This window comes from Leopardus geoffroyi, chromosome C2, assembly GCF_018350155.1.
Source record: "Leopardus geoffroyi isolate Oge1 chromosome C2, O.geoffroyi_Oge1_pat1.0, whole genome shotgun sequence".
NCBI lineage: Eukaryota > Metazoa > Chordata > Mammalia > Carnivora > Felidae > Leopardus > Leopardus geoffroyi.
This window is the reverse complement of record NC_059333.1, coordinates 33,221,007-33,240,207: the sequence shown is the minus strand read 5'-3', so window position 1 is coordinate 33,240,207 and position 19,201 is coordinate 33,221,007.

Sequence of the window (19,201 nt, the reverse complement as noted above, 5' to 3'; positions counted from 1 at the left end):
CCTATGTTAGAGAGATAAAATTTATTTTATTTTATTCCAGAAGGAGAGAAACATTTCTATTTATACCTTATTGAGATAAATAGACAGACAGATAGATAGATAGATAGATAAGCTATCTTCCATCTAACTAATGACATTGAGATTTTTTACTAGAAAACTTTACAGATATTTTAATCTTCATATACGTGTATCAGTATGCACACTTCATATATATGACTCGATGCACGTACATTTAAAATAAAGAAATATTTTGAATCATAGTTTCAATAACAAAAGTCCTACTGCAACAAATTCACATACCAAAGATCAGGACCTAAAACTCCTTTCGACTTTAATAGCTAATGCTCGCCATTGCAAAGATGGGCTGAAGCAGTGAGAAGAGATAGGAAGAGGGATTTCTCCAGTTCATGTGAGCTGTGTCATTAGTGAGAGAGGAACCTTACATTTCTATGTTTAGTTCAATTTGACTTGAATCCTTTCCAGCCTTTGCAAGTCATGTGGCCTTTTCTTGTTCCCTCTGAGAATTGTCTGAAGGGCTTTTCCTTCCTCAAAATGTTAGTCATAGTTGTTGAAAGGCTGCAAAGCCATGACATTCTTAATACTGACAAGACACATCTCTTTTACAATTTTCTGCCTGATAAATTCTTAACATTTCCTATGGGCAAAAATCACAAGAAAAGGTGTGAGGGAAAAATTATTTCACTGACTTTTGTTTCTTTGTTTGTTTTCATATAGATGGAAAATTCTTCTCTACTAGCCCATTTGTATTCAAACCATCTCAGTACAGAATTTTCTAGGCTAATTATTTTGTTCTTGAGTGAACGATATTGGAATTTTTTAGGCAGTGAATAAACTGTTCAACAGTTACAAAATATATACTTGACCTATGCTTAATTGTTTTAAGTATGTGCTTCATTGCTTCCAAGAAACTAAGTGGAGTGGAGGTCAGGGGTGGAATGGAATTATCCTCGGGGAAGCGTGACAATTCTGGCTTAACACACTGGGTCCAATCCTTCCACAGGTCCAGGAGCAAAACGGACAAAGTAAATGTTTTAGAGAGGAAAATTTATTAGGAAATGATGGCAACTGCCAGGCAAGTAAGCAAACCTCATGTGCCAGCTGGTTGTATAAAGGGATGGTGGTTATATAAGCCTCAGGGTTTTTATTTTTATTTGCCTAACACGGGCTGACAGGAACCATAGCCTTCTCAATGAAACACAGTGAACCACAGAGGCATATGCTAGGGGCAACTCTGTGAAGAGTATGATACCATCAGCACAAATCCATCATCCCAGAAAACAGAACTCCATACATCTTATTTTTATGGGGAGCTACAACTAACATCCTTTGTCTGTGTACACAGCATTATTTTTAGTTATATAAGTCACAGTAGTGAAGAAAATAACACAATTTACCTGAAAAGGTTAATGGTTTTCTTGGACACCTAATTTAAAACATTTATCTCTCTAGGTGAAACCATGCTGTAAAGAGTTAGTTAGTATAAATCTCAAGTTATAGCTCAAAAGTTCAATACACTTCTAAGAGCACTTAATGCCCAAACAGACTAAAAGTGTTTTTATGGAGATCAATGGGCAATCCCCTCCTCAATCACATTTTATTTTTCCTATGAAGTGGAATGGTGGTACAGTTACCCATAATATTTAAGACACAGAGAAAGAAGTCTTGGTGAAATCTATGTACTGATCAAATCTTTCAACACTCAATATGTGCAGTGGGTACAGATTGACATAGGTGGCTATAAAGGCAGTTGGGCATTTGGTGTCTCTTGTGGGCCCTATATAAAACAAATTTTAACTCATCCCTGCAAATTAAAAAAAAAAATACATATATTTAAGGGGAGAAGGAAAGGGTGGCTTCTCTAAAGAGCTCCTCACTTGACAAGGATCCCATTTCTAGGGCATGATATTCAGATTGTTAGGCTTAGAAACACGATTGTTTGTGCACCCTGAATCAGTCAGTCTCCAGGGGATAAAGTCAGGCTAACCACAGTCACAAGACTCTAATTTACAAGACAACCAAGTGGGACCTAATTATTATTAAATAAAACATATAGCCGTCAAGAGGACTGAATACTTCTATTTACTGATCAGCATATTCCTTCCCTATAGGCAAGTTAAATTATAATTATATGATTTCACAGTCAACATGGGAATAAAGCAAGAGCAGTTAATTGGATATTTTATTGCCTAATGTCATCAAGCCCTGAGAGCGTGAAGTGTTCATCTCAACACAGAGACACACAACAGAGGTCAGTTGTTCCTGGGTGGGAGCCAGGGTTCAGATAAAACGTCTCTAAAATAATAGTCTTGCAAAGATATAGGGGTGTAAACAAGTTAGTAGTATTCAGCATACTGTGTTATGCATCTTGTTAAGTTTAAAGTGTTGTGCTATGTGCTGCATCAATAAATATCACCTATGCTTAGGTACCTCTTTGAACAGATCTGTAGAAAATTCCTATTTATCTGCAGTTTTTTGAGTCTGTCACGACTTCATGAGGCATCTGTCAATCCACAGAGCAGCAGGTCTCAACATTTTTGGTCTCAGGGTCCCTTTGTACTCCTAAAAATTATTGAAAGCCCCTAAAATTTACCATTTATTTTTTATTAAATCAATCAATATTCACCAACTTAAAAATTAAAACATGATCTATTTATTTACTAATTAATTTAAGAATAATAATAAACAAAAACACATTTTAAAATTTCCATTTTTAAGTATTGGTGATGTATTATTTATATTTTTACAAGCATTGTTAATGTCTGGCTTAATAGACAGCTGTATTCATCTCTCTGCTTCTGCTTTCAATTTATTGACCTAACATATCATGTCGCCTTTGAAAAAAGACACAACATATAGTCATGAAAGAATAACAGTGAAAAAGGCAAATGACCTGATGCTACTGTTATTTAAATAGTTTTGATCTCAGGGACACATTGAAAAAGTCTTCAAGGACCCCAAAGACTCACAAATCACTCTGTTTTGGTTTTCTCTCCTAGATCTAATTTCCCAACTGCTATAACAGCAGTTCTCACTTCTGGCCACACAAGAGAATCATGTGAAACTTTAAAAATATCCAACTCATTAAAAAATTAAAAAATAAAATAAAATAAAATAAAATAGTAAATAAAAATATCCAACTCATGATTATACACAGATAACTCTGGTAACTGCTACCCTAAAGCGTTAAGACCTCTCCACTTGCTACAGTGACACTTTTTCTTTAGGCTGTTGACTGTCTCTTCTCTGCCTTCTTCCTCACATCCCAACCTATCTCCTAAGTTAATCTCTGCTTATTTGCTGATGCATGACAACTGGGTGAACTCCATCATTTGCTGACATTCAGTGAACCAGCCATATACACAATAATATAAGGCAATTCAACTAAAAATGTTGACTGGTAAAGCCAAGGACATCAGCTATCTAAAGGATAAACGAGGGAAAAAAGTCTGCAAAAAAAAAAAAAGGATATAAACTGGGGTGAAATCACATGAGAATAAAATAATTCTGAGACAGATTTTTAGATCAGGAGAAATGCCTTAAGATTTGAGGACCTAGGGGAGAAGGAAATCCATTTAAGTTGTGAACAGGTTTTTAAATTTTGCATAGAGGGATTGAGCCCTATTCCCACATTCTGGGGCTCAGAACTGTCACATTCATGCTAGTTGACACTGGTTTAGCTTCATCTCTGTGCCTTAACCCTAGCTTTAAAAAATTATCTTTTTCTCAAAGTCCAGTTTTCTCTGAGATATCTTCAGATTTCCTGTGATCTGTGCTTACATTCATTCATTTTTTAATTCTTTTTAATTTTTTAATATTTCTAGTAATTCTATTCCTAGCAGTATGGTTACAATCTTGCTTCTCAGGTAGGTAAAGAAGAAAATATTTTGGTACTAACTAGTTAACCATCTGAGCCATCTGCCATTGTATACCTTTTAGCATTAGTTTCCCTATTTTTGCTGTGTGTGTGTTTTTTTGTTTTGTTTTGTTTTGTTTTGTTTTGTTTTGTTTTGTTTTAGAGAGGGCGAGCAAGTGGGGAAGGGGACAGGGGGAGAGAGAGCAAGAGGGAGAAAGAGAGAAAGAGAGAAAGAGAGAAAGAGAGAGAGAGAGAGAGAGAGAGAGAGAATCTTAGGTAGGCTCCATGCTCAGCACAGAGCCCCAAGTGGGACTTGATCCCACAACACTGGGATCATGATGACCTGAGCTGAAATCAAGAGTCAGAACTCAACCCACTGAGCCACCCAGAAACCACCTGTTTTTTGAGATATCTCACATGTCCAAACTCATTGCTAATCCCAGACTTGCCATTGCCCTACCAATAATAGATTAAGAACCTGGAGATTGAACTTTTTAAACAGAAGTATCCGTGTGTCCTGCCACTTGGTTTCAAGTCCGATCCCTTTTTGTCTAAGGCATTCTAAGTAATGGCATTATATCCAGCAGATCTCAAGGTGGGTTCCAGAATGGGTAAGTGTGCCATTAGCATACAAATTCATTGAGAAAACTTTTTTTTTCAGTATGATTGGACACACAGAGCCATTTGAAACATTCCATCTAGAATAACTTGGCTTTAAATTTTCTGTTATATTACCTTAGGACCCATCAGAGCTCTAAGGTAATATAATAGTAAAGCAATGAAGAGACCAATAATTCTTCTCAGGTCACTGATATCTCAGAGGACGCTGTGCTTCAATATTTGTGCTTCTGCTATTTAAAGTCCCCATGGTGATACTCTACAGTGAGCGGAGACCTGTTTCCCACCTACTAATACCAAAACAATAAGTGTCTCTCCAAAATGATTTATATCATTTTACTCATCAAACTGGATTAACATTAATTCATCTTCATCAGAGATTCTGATTGATACATAATATAAAAAATGTAAAGATTGATTTTTTTTTCCACTTGTAATTCATGATGTAAATTCATGATGTTAAAAATGGTGCTTCATTGGGGGATACAAAGTAGCATAAGCACCAGGGGTCTATACCAGAATTCCCCAGGTATACTACATTTAAGTTTGTTTACCTTGCAGTATAGGGATTTCTGCTAGATTTTTAAAATAATTACTATTTTTTATGTTTTAAGTTTTACTCAGCAGTAGAATCAAAGTATGTGCTTTCCATTATCCATTTTCTTGTCTAAGTTTCTTCTGACATGAAAACATTTTATAGAGAGATTTTCATCTATATTTCATGTGAGTAAAGTTATTATAAATTGATTAAGTAAGCTGAATAAAGTCTAACAGATTGTACCATTTAACAGAGTTTTTCTGGTGCTGATTCCCTTGGAATGTTTGAACATCTGATATTTTCCAGGTTTGAGCTATAAGAAAAAGGTTTCTGAGTGTGTAGCTGATTTTTTTGTTTCTGGCCTCCTAGCTTCCATGACCCATTCACAACATCCCTTGATTTCCTTCTGGGACATCATTGCTCCTACACTGTATGCCCTATAGGAAGTGGGAAGGTGAATCAGGGTGCAGATTCCTCCCATCAAAGAAGTCAAAGGAATGCCTGGAAGCTCCTGACAGCAGATTCCTCCTCTAAATTTTAATCTCCTTTTGAACTTTATGCATTCCATTGGTGGCTCTTAAATGAATGGTCATCTGTACATCACCTTCATTCCTATCTTATCCAAGCCTGGCTGTTAATTAGTTACTTAGTTAGTTGCTTTTTATTTATTTATTTATTTTCTTTTTAGTTTTTCATTGTTAACCTTGAATTCAATCTTATCCTTCCAAAAATTCCACTTCTGTCTGTCAGGAGCATTTTCTGTTGCTTACAACCAAAGTACCCTGAAGGACATGTGGGAAGATAAAGAACAAAGTTTTGGGATTGTATGTTTCATTTCTTAGGTATTCTGAGTCCACTTCAGAGATAAAAAGCATAACTAGATGCCAATGTGTCTGAACCTCCAACCAAAGTGTTTAGTTTTTCCCTTCCCTTCCTAGTGTTTCAGCATAGGCTCAAAGTGGAAAACAGTGCAATAATTTCCAAGTACATACAACAAGTGTAGCCAGTGCCAAACTACTGTGGAAGCAACTCTGTCTGCATTACTCAGAACCCACCTCCAGGCTATGAAGAGAGTTGCATGTGGAGAGTCTCGGCTATTTTGGACAGAATTGTCAGTGTTTTGTGAATTGAACACACACCACACACACATGAAGTGTGGTAATTTTTTTCCTCTATCACCTTAGGCAAAATAAAGCTTTAGAAACAGTTCTTATAGGGCTTAAGAGATATTCTCCGAAATTTGTGGGACAGAAAGATTGACTATCATCTATCTATCTATCTATCTATCTATCTATCTATCTATCTATCATCTTTCTACCTATCTATTGAGGGAAAGAAAAAGAGAGAGAAAACAAATAATTTGGAAATGTCCATATATCTAGCAGTTAGAGATTGGGTAAGTAAATATTATATATATATATATATATATATATATATATATATATATATATATATGTGTGTGTGTGTGTGTGTGTGTATACACACATATATGTAAAGGAATATTGTATAATCATATATAAAGGAACATATTTGTTTTTTTAATAATTTTTTTGTGTTTATCTATTTTTGAGAGGGAGAGAGACAGAATGTGAGCAGGGGAGGGGCAGAAAGAGAGGGAGACATAGAATCTGAAGCAGGTTCCAAGATCCGAGCTATCAGCACAGAGCCTGATGCGGGATTCAAACCCGCAAACCCCGAGATCATGTCCTGAGCTGAAGTTGGACAGTTAACCAATTGAGCCACCCAGGCACCCCAAGAAACATGTTTAGTTACAAAAGTGATGGCACCTTTATATTTATTCACACAAAAATATTCATAAAATACTTGTAAGTAGAAATCAACTATTCTTGCCTCTATTTATAATATATGTATACAAACAACTCCCAGCAAAATAGTGGAAGAAAATAAATGAAAAATGTAGTGCAAATTGTCTCTTAATATTTTTCTGAGGTCATTACCCTCTTTTTACTTTTGCTTATTCAACGTTTTAACTTTTCTGTATAATAAGTTTTACGTGTAAAATTATGTATGCTTATTTTTCAAGGCACTTGGCATTTTTCACATAGTCAATTTTTAGTTATAGCAACAGCCCCAAAGTATGTCAATAAAAACAGAGAAATGATTAAATGTTTCTGACTCCTAATCTCAAACACTGGTTTGGAGGAATAAAATCACAATTACAGTGCCTGTGAAGCTTTGGAGTTCCATAGCCTAGGCTTGGTTTCTGGTTCTCAGTTTCTAATAGTATATCAGGGTCTTACCCTCTCTGGGCTCCAGATTCCTTATCTGTCAAATGAGCATGTTAAGGAAGGCTGTTTTGCAGAACTGCTGTGTGCATTAAGTGAAGCAATGAACATTAAGTGTTAACCCAGTGCTCATGATAAGATCCTCCAATAATGTCATGCCCGTGATGATGATGCCTTCATGATGATGCTCACCACTTTTGCCTTATGAAAACCTGGTGATCTAGATCCCCAGAGCAATTTCAAGAGGTAATTTTGTCTCCTCCCATCTCTCCAGGGTTCAAAACATCTTCTTTTGCAATCACTTGGCACAGTGTTCATGACCTGAGGCGCTCCATGGCAATTCCCAGAATATCACTTTAAAGAGGGCAAACAATGAATCTAACCTTTTTCAAGTTGGATCGGGTTTACAGTCCTTCATGATGTTTTCATTAACCGGAGGTATGTTAATTGTTGTGTTAGGAAGAAAGACCTCTGTGAATGAATATGTTTGGATAAACTTTTTAAAATTATATGTCTCCTGAGTGCCTTTCATAATTTAATGTCAGGCGTATGTCTCTGTGAATGAAGGTTAATCCTTCAGCGTTTCTCAACCTTAGTTTTTTCAGGAACCATCTGAAATGAGTATGGGAAGCACCAACCTAGGATTTCATGTAAATGTTTTAGAGTATTTATTATTCATACAAAAATATTTCACCCCTCATAACTACTTGACATTGAAGGATATGTTGCTATCCTAAATGATAGAAATATTGAATGATTTTGAAAAACATTTGCAGATATCAAGATAATGTTGAACGTGCTAACTTGGAACCAGGGTCTTTACGTCTTCAAAAGAGAAACAGTAAAAGGATGGAAATACTGTCTATACTGAATTAACAACTATAGCAGCCTTAATTGACTCCTGTAATAAACCCAAAATAATCAGGTTATTTATTCCACTTCAGTATCTGTTCAATTTTTTTAAGGAATGGTTGGTCTTAATTAATTAGTTGCATAATACTACCTATTTTGAAACAAAACTTGTGACTCTAGCTAAAATTAAATATGACAATTTATTATGAGTCTCTCAGTTTCCCCAAGTGGAAACTTTAAATTACATTTAATGAAAAATTTTAAAAATTTAAGACCATTCCAAAATCATATTTGGCTTCTTTCCGTTTCTGGATTACATCAAATTGTTTCCTACTTCCTTAGAGATACAAATCATCTTGTTAATATTTTCTGTTTATTTTTGAGGATCAGTTGATGTGTATTCAGATTGCAGCTTTTCCCTAGATACAAACAGCAAGGGCACCAATTAGGTTGGTGTTTTCAGTGAAGCAGGCAGTTCTTCAGAAAGAACTGGAGTAAGACCAGCCAAGCTCCCTAGGAGACACTACTGGGTCTGGCCTCTGCCTCAGGCTACATTCAAAATTAAACTCAAGATAATAACCACAAACCCAAGTTATCAGCATTTGACAAAAGATAGAGGTGATTTCAAAGTTTTGGAACAAAATAAGAGTGAAACACAGTTTGTCTGAAGATTAAGAGACACTTACATATGAAAATTCTAGACACACAATGAAAATATTTCACGCCACCTTTGTGTTATTTCTAGAGAATATGATGACATGCTATTAACAAGGTAGAAATGATTTTCATCGAAATGGAAATTTACATGCAAATACTAAAAAGTCACAATCAGGCATTCCATTCAAATATTCAAAAATCAGTATGTCCTTCATGCACAAACCAGAAAATTTGATTATATTCAATATTGTTTTCTCCAGGCTTTGGTCTTTTCTTTCCCAATGTTTTACTGAATTCTAAACTTATTCCAGAAACTTACAGAGATCTGAACTTTCTTCAGTTATGAAATGTTTCAACTGTTCAAAAAAAATGTAGAAAATTACCTAGCGGACATATATATATTTCCCACCCAAATTTAACTGCCTTCATATTGTGTGATAATTTTTTCAGATATTTTTTTTTAATTTTTTTTTCAACGTTTATTTTTATTTTTGGGACAGAGAGAGACAGAGCATGAACGGGGGAGGGGCAGAGAGAGAGGGAGACACAGAATCGGAAGCAGGCTCCAGGCTCTGAGCCATCAGCCCAGAGCCCGACGCGGGGCTCGAACTCACGGACCGCGAGATCGTGACCTGGCTGAAGTCGGACGCTTAACCGACTGCGCCACCCAGGCGCCCCTTCAGATATTTTTTAAACAAGCAAAACATTAATAATATAATAAGAGTTCAATTCCTTTTCCTTTCACTCCCTTCATTCCACAGATAGTTTTGAATAGTTCAGTACTGGACAGTATGTTAGGAGTGAAGGTGTCACAGCGTGAACACATAATACAGGCCAAGTCCCAGATCTCATGTTTTTCTCTCATAAAATATAATTACACACAATTATTGCTCAGTGCTACGACAAAGGGAATAGTGGAATAAAGGGCTAGAGTCTGAGAAAGGTTTTCTTGTAGGAGGATTTGTTTGGGTTTTTCTAATCAACCTTTCCAGGTTTTGTATTGAGACTGTTGGTGACAAAAAATTACCGGTACTTTGCACTTCCAAAGTCTGATCTTTTACAACATAGACTTTTAGCTAGTCCCTCCTTTCTTATAAAACTCCTGGTCAAGATATAACCTCTGATGATCCTTTTTTTGGTGGCGCCTGGGTGGCTTGGTCAGAAGTGTCTGACTTCAGCTCAGGTCATGATCTCTCAGTGTGTGAGTTCGGGCCCCACATTGGGCTCTGAGCTGGAGCCTGCTTCTGATTGTGTGTCTCCCTCTGTCTCTGCCCCTTCCTCGTTCATGCTCTCTCTCTCTCTCTCAAAAAATAAACATTAAAAAATTTTAATAAACTTATTTTTAGAATGGGTCCAGGTTCACAACAAAATGGAGCAGAAGGTACAGTTACCATCTATCTCCTCCCCAATGCCTGCACAACTTCCACCACTATGGACACCTTATAATTGATGAGCTTATACCGACACACAATCATCACCCAGAGTTCATAGTGTGCATGAGGGTTCTCTCCTGGTATTGCATATTTTGACAAACGTATGATAGCATGTATCCACCATTATAGTATCATACAGAATGTTTCACTGTTCTAAAAATGCTCTATACTCAGCCTATTCATCCTTCCTTCCTTCCGGCACCTGGAAATCACTCATCATTTTACTGTCTTCATTGGTTTACCGTTTACATAATGTCATATAATTGGAATCATATGGTATAGAATCTTTTCAGATTGTCTTCTTTCACTTAATAATAAACATTTAAGTTTCCTCCCTGCCTTTATGGCTTGATAGCCCATTAGCTTGGGACAATGAATATGATTTCATTTTCTGAATACACCAGTTTACTTATCCATTCACATACTGAGGGGCATCTCTGCTGCTTCCCAGTTTTGGAATTATGAACAAAGCTGCTATAAAAATTTGTGTGACCTTTTAGTGTACACATAAATTTTCAACTCCTTTGGGTGATACGAAGGAGTGCAATTGCTGGATCATATGTTAAGGGTATGTTTAGTTTTATAAAACAAAAGCTGTCAAAATGTCTTTTTAGGTAGCTCTACATTTGTCATTCAAGTCAGCAACAAATGAGGATTCCTATGTTCTGCATGATGGCCAGCATTTGGTATTGTCAATATTTGAGGGTTTTGCTATTTTAATAAGCATGTAGTAGCATCCTACTGTTGTCGCTTTCTATAACTTTTTTAATGTTTATTTATTTTTGAAAGAGAGACGGAGCACTAGCGGGGCAGGGGCAGAGAGAGAGGGATACACAGAATTCAAAGCAGGCTCCAGGATCTGAGCTGTCAACACAGAGCCTTCATGGGGCTCGAACCCACAGACTGCAAGATCATGACCTGAGCTGAAGTCCCACACTGAATGCCACCCAGGCACCCCCATCTTATTGTTTTCACTTGCATTTCCCAGTGACAGATGATGTTGAACATATTTTCATATTCTTATTTCCTAGTTGTTTATCTTTCCCGGTGACTTATGTGCTCAGATCTTTTGCCTTTTTTTTTTTTTTTTTTAATCAGGCTATTTGTTTTCTTATTGTTGAGTTTTAAGAGTTCTTTATGTATTTTGGATAAGAGTTCTTTATCAGACATATCTTCTAAACTATTTTTTCCCAGTTTGTGGCTTGTCTTCTAATTCTCTTAACAATGCCTTTCAGAAGGTAGAAGTTTTAATTTTAATGAAGTATAGCTTATCGATTATTTTCTCATGTATCATGCCTTTGGTGTTTTATCTCAAAAGTCATCACTACATCCAAGGTTGTATAGATTTTTCCCTATGTTATCTTCTAAGATTTTTATGGTTTTGCATTTTACATGTAGGCCTATGATCTATTTTGATAATTTTGTAAAGTGTCTAAGGTCTATGCCTGGATTGATTATTTTTGTTTTGTCGGTAGACGTCCACTTGTTCTGCCACTGTTGTTAAAAAGGTTGTCAGTTCAACATTGTATTACCTTTGCTCGTTTGTCAAAGACAGTTGAGTATATTTGTGTGGGTCTATTTCTAGACTCTCTGTACTATTCAGTTGATCTATTTTTTTGCCAGTGCCACACTGTCCTCATTACCATAGATTCATAGTAAATCTTGAAGTCGTGTAAGGAAGTTTTTTATTTATTTATTTATTTTTTCAACGTTTATTTATTTTTGGGACAGAGAGAGACAGAGCATGAACGGGGGAGGGGCAGAGAGAGAGGGAGACACAGAATTGGAAACAGGCTCCAGGCTCTGAGGCATCAGCCCAGAGCCTGACGCGGGGCTCGAACTCCCGGACCGCGAGATCGTGACCTGGCTGAAGTCGGACGCTTAACCGACTGCGCCACCCAGGCGCCCCAATAAGGAAGTTTTTTAAAAGAGTATGGTCACTTAAATCTCTCTTGTGAAGTGACATTTGAAAAAAAAATTCAAATGGGAAACCATGCGGATATTTTGGGGACAAGTATTTCAGGTGAAGGAAACTACAAGTGAAAATATCTGAAGAGAATGATGTTGATTTCTTAGAATAAAAGCAAGGTTACCTGTGCAGCCGGGAAAGTGATCCTGAGGAAGAGTGAAAAGGAATAAAGTAGGAGTAGGAGCAAGCACTAAGTCAGGTGGAACAGGGTAAACCCTGCTAAAGGCCTTCAATTACATTTTAAGGGTAATCGAAGCCATTAGAAGATTTGAGCAGTCAGTGAGTGATACTATCTGATTTATATTTTTAAAGAATTATCTGGCTGCTTATATAGAATGAATATTTTGTTTACGTGGGAATAAAATAGAGAGAACAGAATATAAGTAGACACCATTTAGAGTACTCTTGTGGCAGTCTAGAAGAGAGTTAACAGGAGTGCAGATTAGGAAGAGAGCCATGGCAGTTTGGGGAAGGGATTGCATTCTGGATGTACTCTGAAAATCGTGCAGAGAAGGTGGATTGAGTGGCAAGATGGCATATGAAAGAGGAAGCTAGAATGACATTGTAAATTTTGGTCTAAGCACTTGATGAATTGAAGATATTATTGAAGCCAACAAGAAGTATTTAGGGAAGAACAGGTTTATTAAAAAATAACAAGTCCTATTTTGACCATCTTAAGTTTCATAGTTTATTAGAAATTCAAGTAGAAATGTCAAGTAAGCATTTGGATACAGAAGTCTGTATACATTGTAGAACCATCACAGATGATATGTGGTAAATCTGGGAAGAGTCTGGCTCCACCCATCCACCATTGAAAGAAATAGTGACCCACTACTATTTTCCAAGTTTGAAAATTGACATCTTATGGGGCGCCTGGGTGGCGCAGTCGGTTAAGCGTCCGACTTCAGCCAGGTCACGATCTCGCGGTCCGTGAGTTCGAGCCCCACGTCGGGCTCTGGGCTGATGGCTCAGAGCCTGGAGCCTGTTTCCGATTCTGTGTCTCCCTCTCTCTCTGCCCCTGCCCCGTTCATGCTCTGTCTCTCTCTGTCCCAAAAATAAATAAACGTTGAAAAAAAAAAAAAAAAAGAAAATTGACATCTTAGAAGACTAGCAACTTATTATCAATCTATTACTATGTTATAGGGTATTTACATATGTCACACCAGAACTCAGATTTCTCACTAAGCATTTCCTGTGCACATGACTTTATTCTTCCAATCTTCATAATATACCTGGACATTCCATCATCTCTTACTGTGATTTTCTGTTTATCCCTGTTTTATCTTCTCTGTGACTCTTAAGAAAGACCAGAAGTAGAGGTATCACTTGGAAAGACAACATAAAGGCTAAATTGGAATCAATACTGGAGATGGAAATGAGGATGTAGATTGAAGGAATTTTATAAAGCAAAACTGAAGAAACAGTTTGTATTAGTTTCCTAGGGATGATGTAAGGAAGTACCATGAACTGCATGGCACAAAACAGAAGTTTATTCTCACACATTTCTGAGGTAAGAAGTCTGAAATAACATGTCAGCAGGATCATCCTATCTCCAAAAGCTTTAGGGTGAAATATTCCTTTCCTCTTCCTAGGTTCTGATGGTTGCTGGCCATCTTTGCTTTGCTTGTGTTATAACTGTATCATTACAATCTCTTTTCCCTTTTTTTACATGAACTTCACCTCCCCATGTGTGTCTTCTGGGTGTCTGGATCGTTTTCTTCTTTAAGGTCACCAACCATTGGATTTAGGGCCCACTCTAATCCAGCATGACATCATCCCAACTTGATTACATCTTCATAGATCTTTTTCCCCAAATAACTTCACATTTACAAATACTAGGGGTAAGGTGTTTAACATATCTTTGGAGGGAATACAATTCAAGCTACAACACAGATGAAAAAAGTGGGATGTATGGCAGAGAGACAAGGGGGCAAGGAGAGATGGAGTAAGAGAGGAAAGACTCATATATTATTCTCGGGATTCTACCTAAGGACAGGCTAGTTTGTGTCAGACAAGCAAGGTTGGAAGAGTGAGAGATAATGACGAATTTGAATGTCTATGGGAAGTTCAGGCTCAGATACCTGTAGATACGTGTCTGAGGCCAGGTAGACTTTTGGACAATGAATAGAGTCTTCGGCATATAGGAAGTACAGGAAACCATAAAAGTAAATGTGTAAATAAATAACTTAGTCATAGATAACACGTATTAAGCATTTATTGTGTGCTAGCCACTATACCAAGCAGTTAGTGTGTATTAACTAGTGCAGTCTTTACAGCAGCCTTATAAATTCAGTACAGCTATTATCCCCATTGTACAGATTTAGAAACTAACTCACAGAAAGATTAAATAACTTAAGTTGGTAACTTGCTGAGGCAGAAGTCAATTCTAGGCTGTTTGAGTAGAACATACCAAGGACAACTTCTCTGAAGTCTCAAAGGAGAGCAACCAGAAGCTGAGATAAATACATGCCCATATATGGAGTAATTGAAGCAATGGTAGCTGTTTGGTCTAAACAGGGTATTCTTTTACTCTGAGGAATTTCCCTCTTCTCCATAATTTTAGAGGATTGAATTATGGTCAGTGAGTGTCAGTGAAGCAAGTCTAACATAAAATTAAAGTTATCTGCAGTGAAATGTCAAATCTTAAGACCAAATAGTCTCCTTCCCCTTAAGACACTGGACACTCAGAAAATGATTAAGAAATGTTATGATATGGGGTGACTGGGTGGCTCAGTTGGCTGAGTGTCTGGCTTTTGATTTTGCCTCAGGTCATGATCTCACAGTTTTGTGAGTTCAAGCCCCATGTTGGGCTCCGTGGATACTGCTGGGGATTCTCCCTCTCTCCCTGCCCCTTCCCCCACTCACACGTTCTCTGTCTCTCTCAAAATAAATAAATAAACTTAAGAAAAAAAGAAAAAGAAATGTCATGATATTGAAATGATGCTAGGAAGACTTTTGAAGGATTTTATAAAGAAATGCAAGAGGTACTGCTTATTCAAGCTTACATATTTCATTAAAGAACTAATGAATGTTAGATCCAAGATTTCCAAACTGCAGAATATCATTAAGAAATAAAGAAAAAAATGACAAAATCTGTCGGAAACCTCAATGGGTTTGCAAAAACCATCCCAAACTATGGAATTGAATATAATCAGACCTTACTAAAAATAGATAAGACCCAGAATGTATAAGAGATTTTATCTGGGCAAGGAGGTTTATTTTATGAAGAATGTTTTTAATAACATTAGTTTTAACTGTCAGCTCTAAGGAATCTAAATTAGATGATGCTTAATGGTTATCATTTAGTTATTAGAAGTAAATCATACTGGGGCACCTGGGTGGCTCAGTCGGTTAAGCGTCCGACTTCGGCTTAGGTCATGATCTCATGGTCCGTGAGTTTGAGCCCCGCGTCGGGCTCTGTGGTGACAGCTCAGAGCCTGGAGCCTGCTTCAGATTCTGTGTCTCCCTCTCTCTCTGACCCTCCCCCGTTCATGCTCTGTCTCTCTCTGTCTCAAAAATAAATAAACATTTTAAAAAATTTAAAAAAAGAAGTAAATCATACTGAATCGTAGCCATAGTCCTTTAATTTGTAAACAGAGTTTTTAAAAACAATTTACAATGGACTTATCTGTGTGTGTTATGGAAATAAGAGACAGATCGGTAGCTTAAACTTTGTATGGGATGGGAACTTTCATCTTCTCCTTCAAAGCTATTTTATATTAAATTACATTAAACCAGGTTGAGCTTTTAGACCCCTGACCAAAGATGTCCTATAAGCAAACATTTTAAATCATAGGCATAACCAAGCATTTCACAGTTTATATAGCCATATTAGGGTAAAGTATCAGATCTTACTACATATGTTATATAGAATCATCACATATTATTTGTTGTCTCATTTGCATTTACATGCTATATTCTAGTAGTGTCTATAGTTCTATATTATTTCCTATTCATTTAATCTGAGAATCTATATTGAAAATATTTAATTGGAAATGTGAGAGATAATAGTAGATAACACCTGTGTTTCATTAGACTGCACAATTGAAATGGAAATGTGGTCTTATGAAGTAAATAGATCATTATCATTAAAATTATATCTTTGATTGTAGGACAGTTATATTTAAAGTAGATAACAAAACCATGTAGGTTTTTTTGCTTCAAATTTTCAGTGGGTTGTATTTTGATTAATCTTATTATAATTCACATTCTGCATTATTATTCTAAGGCAGTAAAGCCAGATAATTAAATTACCTGTGACTTTGCAACTAATTTTCAGATTTTTGAGAATATATGCTACTTTTCATCCTCTAATTTATTCAAACTTTGACCTGGCAAGTTTTTTCCCCCTCCAAATTAACCCAAGGATCAGTTTCACAGAATAATAACATTTTAATAAAACTGAATAGCATAGTATGGATTATCATAAATGAAGTCCAACATTTTTTTAATTGTGAATATTTCTGAACACCTGGAGAGGATGATTTGAAATGGCAGGACACCAGACAAATAATGCCCTCTTTTTAATCAGTGAATTCACCATTCGATTATGTTAGTCATCTGATGAGTCAGGTTTTTGTTCCTTAGGGCATAAATTTTCCACAGCAGCATCTTTACAACTGGATCCTTTTCCAATCAGGGATCATGTTTGTCTGCCTATAACAGAAACTTGTCTCAAGGCTTAATCACATAGGGGTTAATTTCGTCACATAGAAGGAACATCCACAGCTAATAATAAAGAGGCTTCTCTGAGCTGTCAGAATCCATGCTCCTTCTAGATTTCTGTTCTGAGCTCCTTAACCCAAGACCTTCATTCTGATGTTCAAAATTTGGCTTCTGTGCATCCAGACAATGCACCCATTTTTGCACCAGCTAGTTAAAAGGGCAAGGACAAAGAATAAGGGCTAGACCAGTTAAGTCAGCTCTTTGTAAACAAATAAACAACAATAACAAAACTTTTTGAGGAATGCCTCCTGGGCTATTTTCATTTACATTGCAATGTCAACAAGTATATTGGACAGTCACTCCTTGCTGTAAGAGAGGGTTGGCTGTGAGTACATATAATTGGGAACATTGTCATACAAAAAAAAATCTCAATTTTCTTAGAAAGGAAAAATGGGAAAACGAATATTAGACACCTAGGAGAGTGTGGCATAGAACTCACACCCGGTTTATTAAAAAGTGCCTCAACCTAACTTCTGCCTATTAGTGGTATAAATTTTTCTACCTTTAACCTACCTAACCAAATTTCAGTTACTTTAATCACTGCTAGTCAGAAACGTTGCTTTGAAAATTTTTACTTTTCTAATTCACTGGTTCCCCAATGGCACAGTGATCTCCCATTTCATCACTTTTTCCATCTCTTATTCTCTACTGAATTCGATCTCTGCCTTCTTCGTGATTTGTAGGCTTTCAAACATCTCCCAAGTCTGGTGAACAATCAGTTCCCTTCTAAATGTATTTGCCAACTCCCTCTCCTGTCCTCACATTGCTGTCTTACTGACATGGCAATCAACACTTTTCTCAGTGCACTCAATTATTCTCAAGTCCCTCTTTCATGTGCTTTCCACACAAAGTCTACCACTAAAACCAATGTAGTATGGATGTCTAGATAGTTCTATACAAGCTTCTTGCCACCTTATTTCCCAAGCATTAGGAATGAGAGGGTTGGGAGTGCTTAATTTCATACCACTAACAACCCACCAAATGCCTGAGACATACCCTCTTTATATTTGGTAAATCATGTGTGCTAATGGAAGGATGGGAATCACAGGAGTCTGGCGAGTGTGGTCTGGGCAAGAACTAATGGTCCTTGAGTAAAGGTTTAGGGACAACATAATGGAACAGAAGAGAGAGAGTCTTCCTTGTCCCTTTCAAATATCTTCCCCTAATTGTGTATTCTCTATATTTTTCAAGGAACTAGGACAGAGAGTAAAATTGTTTTTCACATTATCACAATACTTTCTTAAGACAAGGAGCCCAAAAAAGCCTAGGTACATGAAAGGGAAGGGATCAAATTGCAAAGAGAAAAGGAGAATTCCCAGGGTTGATTAAATACCTTAAAATAACATCCTCTCCTCCCATATTAACAAATAAATCACCTTCTTATCATTAGGCTCTAGCTCCCAATGTTAATATTTTCTGACCTCAGAAAAAAGCAAAGATTTGGGACTCAATGTCTACCTGTCTATTACAATACAATAATACAAACATAGAAGGAAATATTTTATGAAATCTTAACAATGAACAATCTTTCCACTCCCTAGACCACCAATACTGTAAATCCACCCCTTCCCTGCACCTCCTAGGTCTGAAAAAATAGGAAACACTATAGCAGAGAAATTTTCAATGCTAAGAATCAAGTAGTTCATACCTAATTCTCACACAAACACAAAAATGGACAATTTTTCAACAAAATTACAGGAAGCAAAGAATTCAAAATAAAGAATAAATTTTTGGCAATTAAAATTACTATGACTTTTGAAGATGAAAACTTCCCGATAAAGTTACTTGGTGCCAGGGAATTTATTCTCTCTAGATCTACAGAATTCTGTTAACATAGGCCACCAGCCAGCACTTACATGAACTTTTTGTTATGGTGAACTTTTTATTGCAATGGTGCGTGTAGGAGGGATTTGACCTGTATATGCCCCAAGAATTCTTTTCCAGAATATAATTCACTTTGACAAGGCATTTAGAAACACAAGTATACTTTAAATAAGGATATCTCCAGGCTTCAGAATCCTATGCCTCTAAAATTACAACCACTCAAAGGGATAACTGTTTGGCTTTGAAACAAAATAAGTTTAGGGGTCTGCTTAGTAATTTTATTTTAAAAATTCATAATTATTAATAATATATAGTATTTACTGGATATGATGCCAAAAATCTTAATTCAAGATCTCCCTCTTGGTACAAATATTACTTGAAGAAATATATATATATATATATATATATATATATATATATATATATATATGTATATATGTGTGTGTGTGTGTGTGATCTATATTA